The sequence below is a fragment of the Carassius gibelio genome, chromosome B8 (genome assembly GCF_023724105.1).
Source record: "Carassius gibelio isolate Cgi1373 ecotype wild population from Czech Republic chromosome B8, carGib1.2-hapl.c, whole genome shotgun sequence".
In the NCBI taxonomy this organism is placed as follows: domain Eukaryota; kingdom Metazoa; phylum Chordata; class Actinopteri; order Cypriniformes; family Cyprinidae; genus Carassius; species Carassius gibelio.
Window position 1 is genome coordinate 10,918,730 of NC_068403.1, and position 16,958 is coordinate 10,935,687.

Below are 16,958 nucleotides of genomic sequence, written 5' to 3' on the forward strand. Positions count from 1 at the left end.
GAGACACATCTTTAAAAAAAAAAAAAAAAAAACATTACAATTTTTCTGATCCCAGACTTTTGAACAGTGTTGTACATAAATCCAATGGAGTCCACAGTTTCAAAATATCTTGTTTACTATTTTTTTGTAAAATATCTCTTTAACAATCCTTGTTGATGAATTGATCTTTGTTTGAATCCTTAATAGGCTACGCGTTTTTCTCTTAAAAAAAGTCTTAATGATTGGCGTACATAAATAGGCGTATATTGCTCTGTTTTAGTAGCCACATTAGCGCAACCCAAGAGCGTCAGTGTTGATGTTCATAGTTTGATTAGCTGACAACAGGCGGCCGTAATTATCTCAGCTTGCGTTAATGACTGTGTTGGTGCGCACGCAGAGAGTTACTCACGAGCTGCTCCTCCCTCTCTCGCTCGGACTTAATGAGCCTAGTGCTCTAATGAGCGGGATTTAATGGATTTATTGCCGTTTAGGGCTCCGAGGTACGAGGCTCCCTGATGTCAAATAGCTTTAATTGGTGCATGGAGTTCGCCCAAAAGTCCATTCCTTTGTCATTTAGTCGCTCGCCAGACGCGAACGTGCCGTCGAACCGTTGCCTCTTTCTCTGTAGACATGTTCTGTGGACAGGCCCCTGGATTTTTCTCTCTCTCAAATTTATGTAAAAAAAAATACACATTTACTTGTTTGTTTAAAATTAAGGAAATTAAGAATTATATCAGAAGCTATTCAAAAAAATACATTGCTTTAATATATCGATATGACATCAATATGACATTTGGGTTTATAGGATGGGTCCTCAGTTAGTTCAGCTTCTCACATGATGTCTGGATTGCACATCAGCTGAAAGTCATTTTGGCTACTTTTAGTGTTTGCTCTGGCCAGCTGTCAGAGGAGCTGTGTCCCCCAGCTTCGTGATCAATACCAATTTAGTGTTAATAGATGTCAATTGATCAGCTCTCCCCAGGGTGCACAGCCAGACCACACGCATAGTTTGACATCTAGCCTGTAAAGAAGCTGGTAATCCAGGGAATTGGAGGCCAGACTGTTAAGCACGGTAAGATGCTGAGATGCATTGCAACACTATCTTTATATGGTGCTTAACACTCAAAGTCAAAGAAGACAAAGTATTGTTTGCTATCATGATAGCTGGGATGTTTTGATTATCGTGGTTCAAAAAGTATTACAAATTATTACTGTATTTTAGATTAGGTTCTTTGTTCTTAATTATAATATCTCAGAAAGCACAATTCAGATATGAGAATATCTTTCAAATTTCAGTTTCTGAATTTGTATGGAATTTTTATTGGACAACATCCAAAACTGTAAATTCCCAAATGTATAGATTAAAAATTAATTGAAATAAATAAAAAAATAATAATGTAACTGCAATTTAAACTAAAAAGTTACACATTTTGTATAAAGTTTTGGAAAAAGTTTTTAATCCTTTCTGTAGGATTTTATAGGCCTATAGATGGATACTTCCTACAAATTTTTTATATTATTTCATCATATTTATTAATCTTTTGTAGACTTCCCAGAATGCATTACTGTGCTGATTTTTTTGAACTATTAAACTATCAAATTTATTGCATTATGTTCCAATTCAATTACAATTCATGCGTATGAATTAAAAAGGGAACCAACTGTTTAATTTAGATTTTTTGCTTGACCCTGTGGAACAGGTAACATTTTTGATTCCTTCGTCCATTTCAGGTGAAGTCCCACCTGCATATACCGCAGCTCCAGCAGTATGTCGAACGTCTCCTAACCCTGTTACTTTCTGGTCCTCATAAAAGATCCCTATGATGCTAAGCTTGCCCTAGAGACAATTTGTATTGGCTGATGCGTAACATTCAACAAGCCCTTCTCTTCAAGGAAGGAATTTACCATTTATAAACATAATCACATAAAACAACTTTCGCAAAATAGGAAACAGAAAATTTATAGTCGAACTAAAACATGTTTAATCCTCTGTTTGTCCCACCCTTGTGGATCTGGCTCACAGTTAGAGAGGATATGGAGCACGACGATTTGGAGAAGAAAGGAAGAGGAACTTCGAAATCCTTCTTGTTTATTCCTGTCCTCTCCCCATATTTACTTCTGAACTGCCACTCATCTTTTTTCCCTCCCTTGTTCGCTTTGCCCTGCGGCTTTTCTCTCACACACAGGCTGTGTGACGGTGCTGTTGTGAGCGGAGAAATCTAGGGGACCATCTGTAACCAATTAGGGTGGTGCAACAGCCACCCAAAGACTCGGTGACGGATGGGGCTCTTGTATTTATAGCCGGGGTAATTGGCAACACACACACACACTCTCACATACACACAGATTGTGGTGCATGAATGCACTTTTCTCAAGACGTGTGAGGGAGAGCCAGGCCAAGTCCCTCCAAATTATGATTCATGTTACATCACAGTTTGATAGCACAGATGTGTATGAGATTACATGATCCTCCCTCTCCAGGAGTGAAGATGCTTTGAAGTTGTTTAGGCTGCGTACGCTCGTTCACGCCTGCCAAAGAAAATCTTTCCAGTGTCCGCCGACCAAATGGTCTGGAATGAACGTATTAATACGACCATCAGTCACTGTGGAGGGGACGAGGTGGAAATCACGGTGGCTGTGTGCAGCTGATACGGAAGTCAGGGCCAGTGCCGTACATCTCAGCTATCTGTCCGAGGTTGTCAGCGCGTCAAACCTGCATGCGAAAATATACACACGGCACATCTGCCTCTCGTTAGCCGCCTTAAATGGCTGCCATGTGGTCTGCTGATAAATAGGCCAGTGTATTTATTGGAACACAACAAATTGGCTACAAACACTGACATGGAATCGAAGCACTATAAATACTAGACGTGATGAAAGTTTTAAAACGTGCTGCAGGTATTTTACGAGGGTCCTCGTTTTTCCTCCTTTCTTTTTATGTACTTTCAGCCATTCCTCTCACTCCTTTCTTCTTGCTCTGCCAAAAAGGAGTGTACTCTCTCTCTCTCTCTTGCTCGTGCTCTCGCTCCTTGGCTGTAAGCGATCAAGCATAGAATGTAGATCAGGCACCATCACGGAGCATAGTCTCTGTACACTAAAAGCCATAAGATTCCTGAATGAATTGTCAACAGACAAGCCCTAAACCCCGTGTAATTACATATTTGGAGTTTATCTGGGTTTATGCGAAAATGCACAAGTTTCCCTTCCTTGGTGGTCCTTAAACACATCCATATGTCTTGAGTGTTTCCCTTTTCACTCCTCCGTCTCTCCTCCTTTCTCTCACTCTCTCTCTCCCCTCCCTAGTCTTTGGAAACATTATCCTTTTGCATGAGTAGATCAGTAGACCTGTTGGTTTGGTGTTTTTCTATTGTTAAGTTTGTTGCGGCATGAGACACTTTCACTGGCCCAGATGAGGTTTCGGAGTGTGGAAGATCTGGGTGGGTCGGTTTGCAAACAGAATCAAGCCGCAAAGCACATCCCTGCAGAACCAAACAGGAACACACAGTAAATGTGGGGAGGCCTGGGATCGTGTGTGGGCCTGTTTTTCCTTTTTTTCTCTCTCTCTCCCTGCTTGAGAAAACCGATCTGTTTTAGAACACGTGCTAAATATTACCATATTTACATTTTCCTGTTTGAAAAAGGCCAAGCCAGGAGGGAGGGCGGTGGGGTTTGCAGTGGAAAGGTCTCGAGCCGGGTTAGGCTCTGTTTGAAACTCTAAACCCTTTTCATGCTTATTTGTTTTATGATTCTGCAGGGTACTGTGTTTACACTCAAAGTGCAACATCTGGATTAGATAATTTGTTGAGAATTAACCGAGGCTGGATGCTTATCGACCTCTTCTGATTAAATCTGTTTGATGTTTTGCTATTTCGCTTCACAAAGATTTTTTTTGTCGCTCTGTCAGCTTGTATCTTGCATGATATATTTTGTTGTAATAACTTTGTGAAAAAAAGACAGGTGAAAGCTGGGATTATTGTACTGGAATGGCCCTTTTAAAACACAGACAGAGACAGAGAGTGTCCATGGTCAAATCACATTCGTGGCCTTTGATCTATAATGGCTTATTTGAAAGTTAAGCATGTGGTGACTGTTTGTCTAAAGGCCACTCCTGCAGACTGCACAGTGAAGGACCAGAAAATGATTAAATCCCTCTTACTCCAGTAATAGTTCTGTTGTCATTCACCAGCTTTTGTGGAGACTGTGTATTACACATGTGGTTGTTTACTATAACAGGAGCAAAATCAATAGATTATAAAGAGAAAACATCACATATGCACAGCAGATGCAGTTATGAATAAAAGAATGCACGAACAAATTGGGGAATACATAAGTTTGATTTGTACATGCAATAAGAACACACCATGTGTGTGTATCTGCTAAGCAATAATACATATATGTATTTTTTTATATTTAATGCATTTGAAGTCTTTTCTCATTTTTATTTATTTCATTTTGTTTTATTATTGAATATTAGATCAGATATTTATTATATTGTTATTAGGTTTTAATTTATTTCATTTGACTTAATTTTAAGCTTAGAAGATACAACTTCACAAATATTCCAAATGTGTTCTTTTTGTATGAGAAATACACTTGTTTGTACTTTCATTCCTAAATGGCTTATATACAGTATATGCATCTGACGTACATATGTACTTACTATTTTGGACAGGAACATCCAAAACAGCACTATCCTGTTCAATATTTTATAAATATTATAAAGGGTGTCCCCAATGTCCCTAGAATGTGTCTGTGAAGTTTCAGCCTAAAATACCCAACAGATCAATTATTTTAACAGCTGGAAAATGTCGATTTTCGGGTGTGTCTAAAAAAAGAGCTGTTTTGGAGTGTATTGCTTTAAATGCAAATGAGCTGCATATTCCCACCCAGTCTCCAGAAGAGGGCGTTGTCTATTGTCTCTCTGCACTCTCTGCATATCTACAGCAATAGGCAGCCGGTTAATGTAGGCAGACGAATACAGTTAAAATGCAAAGCACTGTAATGACATAACATTCACAAAGGAGTCTGTCAATCAAACCCTGTGGCCCGTCCCTATGCAATGTGACGTCACACTGGATGAGAATCAAAACAGCAGGCCTATTGAGATAGACTTGGTTTAAAGGTGGGTGGGTGGATGTTTATGATTGTAGGGTGGTTGTGTTCACACACTGCCAACACACATTTGTGTCCAAACACCATCTAAAAAGTGTATTTTGCATAATAGGTGGTCTTTAAAATGATGAGAAATAGTGATATTTTGTTAGTGCATGGGTCAAAACAATGGGTACTACAAATTTAACTTGTTTGTTTTGTCCCTTTTCCAAAGACAGCATCAGCTTCTATCAGCATGGTACCACCAGTGCTTTGAGATCATTTCCCAATGAGGTTTATTAATATATATTTAATAGCACAAAGGTTTTCTGTAGAAAAGCCAGTTATGACTCACAGGAGTAAAGAGAGCTGCAGTAATTTGATGGGAGCCTTTGAATCATGGGAAATTCCTTGCTTTGAGCCGCTCTGCCATGCTGGGTTCCAGTATGGATTGTAAGCTAACTGTGTTGCTGAGGTCAGCCACAGTTCCAGTTCAGCTGGTGGTGTGGGGTCTGTGTCACATAAATGGCCTTATTGTCAAAGTGAGTGTACTGAAAGAGAACAATACGTGTATTTTACGGTCCAGAGTTTGTGACTTATTATTTATTGTCTTGTTTTATAATAAAATGGACACAAAGCATCTGGTAAGAAATGCTATGAAATAGGACCTTAATTCAGTAAACAATGCTCTTTGCCAATTGTTTTAAAAAAAATACAAGAAGAAACCCCTTCAACAATGGAGGGCCGGTTGTGATCATGCAAATGATGCTTGTTCATCAAGAACGTCCAAGAGGGATTAGCCCAGTTACTTACTCCCACTGAAAGATGAGAGGTCTCAGGGGCGAGCCCAGAGTCCCCCCTCCATTCCATCACTGCTGTCCCAGGTCTCTTCAGCGAGGAAATTACTCTAATGCTGAGAAACAGATGTGTCAGAGACACGATTTGTGTGTGCTTTATTGACTCTGTCCATCTGTTAATACAGTTGCTTGTTTCTTGCAGGATTTTTTCTGAAGCATGTGAGAATGCCAGAAGAAACATATAGGAAGGAAAGCAGAAGGACTGATGATGAGATGAAGGAATGGGGTATAATATCTTGAGGTTTAAGAGTAACATTTATTTTATAGATAACATTTTATTTGAATTACTTAGTGTTCATTGTTTGATGTATTTTCCAGTCAAGCAGTTAATGCTGAAAATGCATTTAAAAAAAAAAACACACATAGTGAAGAGGGAAAAATCTTTTCATCTGTTGTAATTGTAATTTATAACTGCACAGATGACCACACACAATGAGGATATTCCATGTCTGTCAATGAGATGTCTCATAAGCCTTATACACAGTGTAACAGTGTAACATTGGTTGGTTGGAAAATTACCTGCACAGTAATAGAAAATAAATATATAAAATAAAATATATAATGCAAAATTTAAATATAGTATTTGAAATATAGAAATACAATTTAAATATTTAAATGTATTATTTTTGTTTTATTAAATTAATTATTTTAAATAATAAAATGCTTTAAAATATATATATATATATATAGTTAACATTTATTTTAGTGTACTACAGTAAACATTCATTAGATGCAGTATGCAGGTGTTTGCAGTAGGTTACATGTCTACTCTCAGAGTCATGTGACCAGTGAGTGGAAAACTTGGCCTCTGTGGGTCAGTAGCTAGTGTACACTTACAAATTACATGATTACTTACAATTTACACTTGACATGTCCACTTATTTCTCAGATTTTGTCTGGATATTGACTTTTCTGTGCACTTTCACTTAATATATTATACCTACCAGTAAAAAAAAATTGGTTACACATTTTTTTAATGTTTAAGGTGCATGTGTTACAGTGTAATTATACATTTAAGTACTGAGTAATATCAATTAACTACATTTTAATTTAAAATTTACATTTTTAACTACAATAAACTACTTTTTCTAGAAATGCATACTGTACTTTTCCATTCCAAGCTGTTTCATCAGCACAGTAGAATGTGCAGTAAATGTCAATGGACTATCTCAATGTGTGTGTTTTTGTGGCAAGATTGTTTAGAACATCTGATATTTCTGCCCATGAGAAATGTTAGTAAATTTATAGAAGCTGTTACCAATCGTACACTCAGGGATAGCCTCGCATTCTTCCACATCACAGGCCTCACATTTAATCTCTCACTTTCCATCTTCATTTTTTTACCTTCCATCTCCCTTTCTCCCATTAGCAGTATATCTCACAGTTTTACACTATTTTACTGTATTTGCAGTGAACTGAATGTCTCGATGCTGTCTGCTCGATTTACAGGACTCAGAGGCTGCAGATGTCATGTGATCCAATCCAAACGCCGGCTTCTGGTCTCCTATCAGCCATGAAGCTTGTTGAGTGCTGACTGCATTATAGCTTTTGAATACCTTGAAATCACATCACTGTGTTAAATTCAGCCAGCCTTAACAGCCCTCACAAACGAAGTGTAAAAGTTCAGTGACTGTACTCCACAGTTCTGCTTTGTTTTATCTTTGATATCGCACCACTTTTATCATTGGCTAAATGGAAGTGGAAGACAATGGAAGCGTCTGGTCATAACCAGTGATGGAGAAGCTACTTTGAAATTGTAGTTTGTTAAAGCTAATCATAATTTGAATTGTGAAGTTTACAAGGATAGTTCTCGCAAAAATGAAAATTCTGACTTCTGTGGAAGTCAGTGGCTACCAGAAAATGTTTGGTTATTCAAAATATCTTCTAGCAACTATAAGAAAACAATATTTTTGGGTGAACTACCCCTTTAAATAAGCATTTTTTTTAAGCTGGGCTCCAAGCTACAAACAAAAAGCAGGTAAGCAAACTGAAGTTATTTAAGGGAAAAAATATTCAAATGTATCAACTTGACCATGTAACTGTATCCAAAATAAACCAACAACACCCTTATTTGTAAAAATTTACAGGTACATGAGTTGGTGAATCGTTTTTGTAAATCTATTCATTTAAAAGAACCATCCGAATTAACCAATTCACTAATGAATCAGACATTACAATGCTACATTCATATGAGAAAAGGGAAAGATGAACCGATACATTTGAATGAAACATTTTCCTACATCGGAGAAAAAGTGTGGAACGTTTAGGTGAGTATATTTGTTCCATCAGACAATAAAAAACATCAATAACCTTAGGTCGCGTTTAGGCTTATTAAGTGTACATGGCTTGCTTGTTTGATTTAAAGATAAAAAAAAATAAAAAAGCCTTTTCACACCAAAAGTGAAATGAATATGCCTCAGGCTGAAGGGAAAGTAAATTTACAGTACATCCGTACAGTAGAATGCAGAAGAAGAAATTTCAATGCACAAAAAAAGACACACAAATGTTTGTCTGGAGTAATTTTTGCTTATTAGTTTGGTTGAACTGGATCATCGAAGGTCAGAAGCAAAGACACTGGTTTAGAGAATGGGATTAAATACATAAAAGGACATTTGTGTTGTTTAACATTTAATTATTGCAGGTTTGCGTCCTTTTCAGTGTTGCATGATTTTTATTAATTTTGAGGAATACTGAATCTTTTTTTTTATTTTTATTTTTGAGTGAGAAGAGCATATTCATATTTATTTTAGAACTACAGTAACATCTTAGAATTTCTCTCAACATGGGGGCTGGAGAGCTGTCAGTCACAAAATTGGTAAAAAAAAAGAAAAGAAAAAAAAGAAACGCGTTACTTATTTGAAAATGTAACACATATATTTGTTTGTAAATTAAAAAGTAATTAATTACTTTACTAGTTACTTGAAAAAAGTAATCTGATTACGTAACTGTTACTTGTAATGCGTTACCCCCAACACTTCTTATTCATTGGATGCATTCTCATTAACAATATTTTGCACTACTGTCATGCAGAACGCTCTTACTCCTCAGTCATATTAGAATTAATATGAACTTCCGCCATGTTGTTGTGTGATGTCTTTTTGCTCCCAAAATCAATGCAAACTGAGGTGGAAACAGTCCTGAGTAAATGTAGCCAAACACATAGCAATTGTGTCTATAAACGATCAAACTCAGTCTCATACTTTATTTACATTGTTATGCGGATAATGACCACAAACGAATATGCAGCTGCTATTGTGTGTTGACTAGCAAAATAAATTCAATTCCTATGGTTTTATAGTATCCTCAGACGTTAAAATGAGGAACATTTCAAGGTTGCAGAAGATGGCAAAAGAGCAGAAAGCAGAATAAAATGTCTTAGTGTTTGTTAGCTTCTTTTCCTCTTCCAGCCTTCTCGTATAAACACATGGCCACACAAATACACACACTTTCTCAGACCAGCTGAATAGTTTGGGTTTTTGGCCTCTCCACAGGTTGAACCAAAAATAAGAGGCTGTTTAACAGCACTGGCTGGAGCTTACATAAACAGGCAGGGGATTAGAGTTTCATGAGTTTCTGTCTCTCTGTCTGGTATCAGCACTTGAAGAGAGTCAGGAGAACCAGATGAAACATTTGGAAGAAATGAGCAACCAGCTAACGTCACATGCATTATGGATGAATATGCTTTCCTCTTTGTGGAAAAGGCACACATTTTTACTTTTCTTTGTGTTATTGTTTACATGTAAATGCTTGGCAGTCAATTAAAATAACATGTTTTGCACATTTTATTACATTGACTAAAACTTAAGAATAGAAATATGGTTAGGTAAACAATTTGTGTCAGATTTATTGATGCAATCATTTTTCTAAACGCATGAATTAACAAAGCTTGAAGACGTTTAGACTGGATTTAAGACCCTGTAATTATACTACATTATGTATTATGGTAAAAGAAAGAGTATAGAATAATGCACAGTTTTAGTAATGCTCTGCTTGTAGAGGCAGAACAGCTGAAGGTGATTTCATGTGAGCCTTGTTGCATTAAAAACATCTGATCGCTTCTGAGAAGCACAAAGACGATGCCTAAAAACCAACACAGCAGTTTGTGTTCATGTGAAATGCTTATATCCCACGCGACCACTGTTGTGGCAAAACACATGGTGTTTATGGAAATCAGGCCTGTGTGAGGAATCTCATTGGCATAAGGCGCATTGCATATTGGAGATGGTGCAGACATGACTGTCCGTGTGTCATACCTCTCAAGTCCGTCTCTCTGATGATTTCTTTCAGCTTTTTCTGCCCTTGGGCAGTTTTCTGGATGCCCTGCTTTGATCTCCACCATAAGTGAGCTGTGACAACAACCTTGAGATGTAAAGAAAATAGCCAGTTGATGTTTTCATGACAGCCTCGTGAGAGGTGTGCGCTTTGTGTGTGTTCCTATATGGCCAATTTAAGATTTTGTCATGGCTTTATAAATAATGCATGAAATATTATAATTATATCCAACTTTTTAGGGTTTTTGTCATTGATGAACGAATGCATAATTTTGAATATCAAATTTTATCTTCATTTGAAAGTACTCAGTCATCACCCTTATGCAGATTTCCTGCAGTGAGTTTTATAATCTAAATGAAAATTAGGAACATTTTAGCACATGCAGCCCACTTGTGTGATGTCTTATCGACCAAGGCTATGAGGGTTATGGCAAGTATTTCATGATATGATTTGGCATTTAATTAGTTTGCACAGGCCGAGGATGGGAAGAAGTTAAGACAAAGCTAGAGGAGCACATTTGACTCAATTTGTTAAGTGCTTTTGACATGTTTTTAAAGAGATATTATTTATTATTACATTTCTTCATATTTAATTTAATATTTTTAAATGCTTATCATTTTCTAAAATTAATGAATTTAATCTTGATCTTTAAACACACATTGTATATTTTAATGTATAGTGCTGAAGGTTAAGATTTAACCTGTATTGGAGTTCACATTTCATGTTTGCTGTCTCTTCCAGAAAACATTTTTAATTCAGTTTATCTGTGAAACACACTTGTTATGTTAATTCAAGTAAAATATCAGAGGGCCATTCTAGTTTTTCCTGGCGAACAATAAGCACACGCAGGTGTCGCCATATGTCTGTACATTTCACATATGTTTACTGACAGCAAGTTTGTAGGCTTTCATTTGTGGTCTTGTCTATTTGTGTGTTAAAAAGATCTGCCTAAACATCTGAAAGTCTGCGTGCTTAATCATGTACTCAAAACAACTGTAAATACACTCTCGGACTCTCTCTCCCTCTCTCATTTACAAGGACTCCTTTGCTTTCAGTCTGTTGTTGCTCCCAGCATTAACACACTCTTGCACACACAAGCTTTTTTGGCAATCTTTCTCTCTCTTTCTTTCAATCCATTGCACCCTACTGCACAAACACAGCTATCCCACCCAGAGGACTCTCTGGGGGTGATCTAAAGGGTTTTGGGGGAGTGAGGCAGAAGCTCACACACGGCAGCTGTGTGTATGTGGGAGGGCTTTGATCAAAGCCGGGGGGGAACAGCCAAGTGGAGGTGGCTGCAGAATGTGGCTGTGATCATTGAGGAAGGGGAGAGTATGGGAGGGGGGGGGGGGGGGTGTTCACTACTGAGACACACTATCACTGCAAAGAACAAACACCTGCTTATCTCCTCACCACCTCTTCCGTCTCCAAACCACTGCCTGCTGCCAGTCTGTAGACTCACTGAGACATCCGGCAATGGGGGCTCGGGTAATAATGGCAACTACAGCTTACAGTGACGATAGCATTGACTGTAGTAACTAGTAGTAGTTAGCGAAAAATTAAACGGCCTTTAATTTAACATGGTTGCCAGCTTAGCTCTTATCTGCAGATTTGCAAGGCTCTTTGAGTAAAATCAAGGTGCAAATTATAGAGGAATTGGGCGGTGTGACCTCCCTAATTAAGCCTTGAACCCAAACAAAGGAGGTCATAACAAGGTTGAGGGGGTCTTATAATGCATTATTTTTTATCCGGAAGCATGTATACGTTTCAACAACCTTTGTAAACAACATTTTAACAACCACAACATACGATTACAAGTTACTAGTGTGCTAAATAGACGCCAGTGAACAGAAGCCAAAATTGTCTGAGGAGTAGCCTCATAGCAACAATACGTGGAGTGCTGTAGCTGTCAATGACAATAGTATGGAGCAAGTACAATGACAAAACTTAAGTACTGTCATTATCACTGTATACAAAACACAATACAAAAGTTTTTGGTTTTGTGCTTTCTCAAAATAGTGAGCTTAACTTTTTTTTTATTAAGTTTGCTATTAGTGCTTTTAAAAGACTAATCGCTATTAATCGCATCCAAAATATAATATTTGTTTGCATAATATATTTTTGTGTTCTATGTTCATTTATGTTTATGTAAATACACACACATACAGTATATATTTTGAAAATATTTAGATGTATTTACGTGTCTATATTCATATTCATTTAATTTATATTAAAAATAAATATATTTCTTGTATAAAAAATAACATATTTTTCTAAAAAATATATATGCATGTGTGTATATATATACATATATTTATGGTACACATACATATATTATGTTAACAAAAACTTTTATTTGGCATACGATTAATCGCGATTAATATTTAACAGCACTTATAAATATGATCCAGTGAACAGTGAACCATTTTTATTTATTTATTTATTTTTATCTAAAAAAACCATTTGCACTATAAACAACCTTTTGTGTATTGGAAGGTTTCTATGAGTGTACATAAAGAATGTTTTCTTATTCTTTATTTTTAAAAAGTGTAGTCTACTGTTTGGACAGACGTGAAACAAACCTAGAGCGACTGAAAATTACTAACAGAAATGTCTTAAAATTTGGCCATCTGTAAGTCATTGAATAATTCGCACATTTAATAAAGCAGGAGAACAAAGAATAGACAAGAATCTTCAATAATTAAATCATATATTTGCCTAACTCCGGGAGGCACTTATTGAGCACATGTGTCAGGATGAGTAGCCTATTGGGAAAAAGTCTCAAGACAGTCTAACTAAGCGATGAAATATCTGTTCTGGCCGCTGCAGGTTTATTTTTGAGCTCAGAGCAGCACAGCTCACATTCTCCCTCTTCTGTGAACAAGAGACATATTCCTAATCTGCCAATACTAGTTAACCCAACAGTCATTCTTATTTAAGACATTTTTAAAGGCGTCTGAAAGTGTGCGATTTTAATATTTGTCTGGCTAACACAGAGACGTATTGGAATATATTCGGGACTGCTGAAAATATATATTTATTTTGTTTTTTAGGATTTCCTTCAGGTTCTGACACGCGTGAAACGTTATGCCTAACTCAAAACACACCCAGAACAGCTTTCTTCAAAGAGACTTGTTTTCTGTGTGTGTCCAAACCTGATTTATTTTCAATAAAGCAGCTGTGAATTGTCCGTTTGGACAGAAATGTAATAGTTCTCAGCTTGTATCAATATTTTGCAGACTGTCCCGGGAAGAAAAAATTAATTATGGATAAAATAAATGAATAAATAAAGCCTTTGAAACCCAAGAAAGTCATATCGTGAAAGGCTCCGCAATCCTTTGCCAAGCACAACTTACAAACACGCTCCTGAAAACCCACAGTTTATTAGAGTTGACGCATAAAGACGGAAAATTAAATTTGACAAAGATAAATTAATAACAGAAGGCACTACTGGCAGATTTTAGATGGGTTGTGAAGACAATTTAATTTCCATAAATATTCAGTATTTCGGTAGCCTACAGAATATTGTTGCTATTTGACCAAAAATAGCTAACAATAAAATTTAACAATAATTGTAATAATAATCATAAATTATTATTTACTATAAAACGTTTGTTTAATTATAAATATAGTTATTTACCTAACATAATCTTCTACATTATCGAAGTAAATGTACATTTATAGCAAAAGTCCACTATCTTTGACGATTATTAAAAACAAGAAGCCAGGAATAGGCTAATTTAAATGTTACCACAGCTGATAATAATAATAACAACAACAATAATAATAATAATAATAATAATAACAAAAACAACAACAACAACAACACATTGTTTATTATTATTTTGTAACAAGGCTAATGATATGCAATAGTGCACATCATGTTTTTGTTCTTTTTAGTCTTTAAATTCTCCTTTAAAAGTTTGAACAATGAATTATCCATTGTAACTGGAGATGTAATGGGTATTATATATATATATATATATATATATATATATATATATACCCTAGAAATTAATTAAAACATTTATTTTATTTTATTTAAAATGTAATTAGTTTAATAAATATCACAGTCAACCATCAGTTTGCTGCTCACAATCTGCACAAAAACGTCAGAACGATCTATAAGCGGCTGTGAGGAAGAAAACCCACAAACGAACATATGTTTTAACTTTTGTTCCAAGCAGACTAACACACCGAGTTGAGCTGGAGATGCCGCCGACGTTTCATCCGTTTCATGCTCCCTGAATGATGTCATGTAATGGAATCACTGGAGAAGATGACATTTCAGTGTGAGGAAGGAAACGCACAATTAAAATCAGAGTGAATCGGCATTAAACAAATCTGGCTTTTGGCTGCTGCACAGGCCTGCACTAGCCCCCCTATACCGTGTGTCTTACTTCACAAGCAGCGAAGTTGTAGCCTATGTATGTATGTGTGTTGTTTGGGGTTCTAAAGCATCTAAATAATAGCTAAATAAATCACGCCTTCCCGTTAACAGCAGAAGACCAGTGGGCCGAAGCTTGGCAACGAGACAGCGTTTGGATGGAATCTAATCCCAGTAATTTATTTTAAAAGCCTAACGCTTCATTACTGTAATATTGTTGTAATCACCACATAACTTAATTGCTGCTTCCTTGCCAAAATAGCCTAAAACGTAAGCTATTCTTCCTGAGATCAAAGTGTGATTTAATTACAGGAAGTAATCAGGGAATTCAAATGTTCATATTATTATTTAGGACTAAAAGACTATGGACATATTTACATTAACTGATTTGATTTCTTATTTGTAACGACATAGGTTAACTGATGCCTGTTTATAGGCTGTTTGTTGTGACCTCTGTTCTCGACTGCTTTGTGTTTTTTGTGTGAGCCTTTATTAAGCAGCCTATTTGTCTTTGTAGAAAGAACCGAGTATAGTGCCTTTTTTTTACCTGGAAAAAGGGAAATGGAAAAAGCGAGAATTAAATCAATGTGTGTTTCCAAACAAAACGAATGGAATCAAAGACGTGTTTGGTTTTTCTGTGCTTCTCTCCGCGGGCGATCCCTCACTTCTTCAGATGACCCCTCATTGGAGTCTCGGATTGTGCGACACAAAGGCGAGCAGATGGGCTCTAGCCTCCTCTTTTCTCTTTCTCTGCACTAACAGCATTGCACGCAAAACTAACACACGTCTCAGCGCCGTTTCTTGAGGACGTGCTCTTGCCACCATTTCCCGTCCTGAACAGACTCGGGTCAATTAGACATTCTGGCTGAACAATAATGTCATTTCTATTCTATTTGAACTATTCAATGTTTTGACTATCTATCTATCTATCTATCTATCTATCTATCTATCTATCTATCTATCTATCTATCTATCTATCTATCTATCTATCTATCTATCTATCTATCTATCTATCTATCTATCTTGTTCGTACTGTACGCTATATCAAACATTTTAAAGTAGTAAAATAATTGTTCCAGCTCTCATATTGAGCTTTCTCTCCACAGCAACAGAAGGGCAGCCAGGCCTGAGAATCCGCCGTGTTCATTGCCCTTTCAGCCCACTTCGAGAAGTGGTTTAGTCCTCAGAAGTGTATTTGGCATGAATAGATTGGGGTCTCAACAAAGCGGCCGAGCTCTGGGCTCCTCATCGGTGTTTGGAAACCACTGGTTCGTGTGATGAGACCTAGGGGAGATCTGGGTCTGAAGGCTCTCTCTCTCGCTCTCTCTCTCTCTCTCTCTCTCTCTCTCTCTCTCTCTCTCTCTCTCTCGCTCTCGCTCTCTCTCTCTCTCTCTCTCTCGCTGCATTAGGCTGTAATAGGTTTGGGATGACCTAAACGATTTGTTGACTGGGACAATAAATCTGTTGTGTGTTTCTTGGCATGCTGAGGGGAGGATTACAAGTTGTCGTACAAAGGAATGCAAATTGCCGGCCAAACTGTTGGAGAGGGCTTGGAGGAGGCGAGCAATTCGCACCATTTGTGCGGATCCCTTCTTCTTTTTCTTCCCTTTATTTTATGTTTTTCTATTAGGCCTAATAACTGTGAAGGGGTTGAAAGTAGTCACTGTATTCATCCCAAATCAATGGATCACCCATGGCAAGCCTTGTAGACCCCCATATTTGCATTCCATTGAAATATCGACGCTAAAAGGTGACCAGGAGGACAATGTCCTTCACTGGTGTTAGGACATTTCAATAGGGGACCGCGTGAAAAGTCTTGAATCACTAGGTTTTCTTCACCCTCTTCGATCTCTTCTGTTCTGAGTTTCCCTGTGTAATTATTTCACTGAGTCTGCCGAGTTTCATTTTGGTCCACAGGCAACTCATTTCACCTGCTATGGTTTTCATAACAGTATCATTTGATTCCAATAGTTGCTAAAAAATACTATTCGATAGATTCAGAATATTGTGGGCTATTATATTTACGCGTTTTAAGGAAATGCTTATAGTCCTATAGACAATTTAAATTGTAATGTTCTTACTATTTTAAAGTCGTGCATATAAAATTATTTATGTTTTTCTTTTGTTTTAAAATAAAACATTATTTTATTATCTTTATTATATTTTTATATAAATTGTAAGGCTATTATTTTTTATTAATTTCCAGATATGTGATAGGCCTACAAAATTACAGCTCAAAGTGGGTTCTCAGATCTGAGATGGACTGCAAAAAAGCATCTTTATTCAACACTAAAACTGTTCAAATAAGTAATTTCAGCACTTGGTATTTCAGCAGAGTGTGGTGGAGCTTGTAGATCAGTCACTTGTAGGCC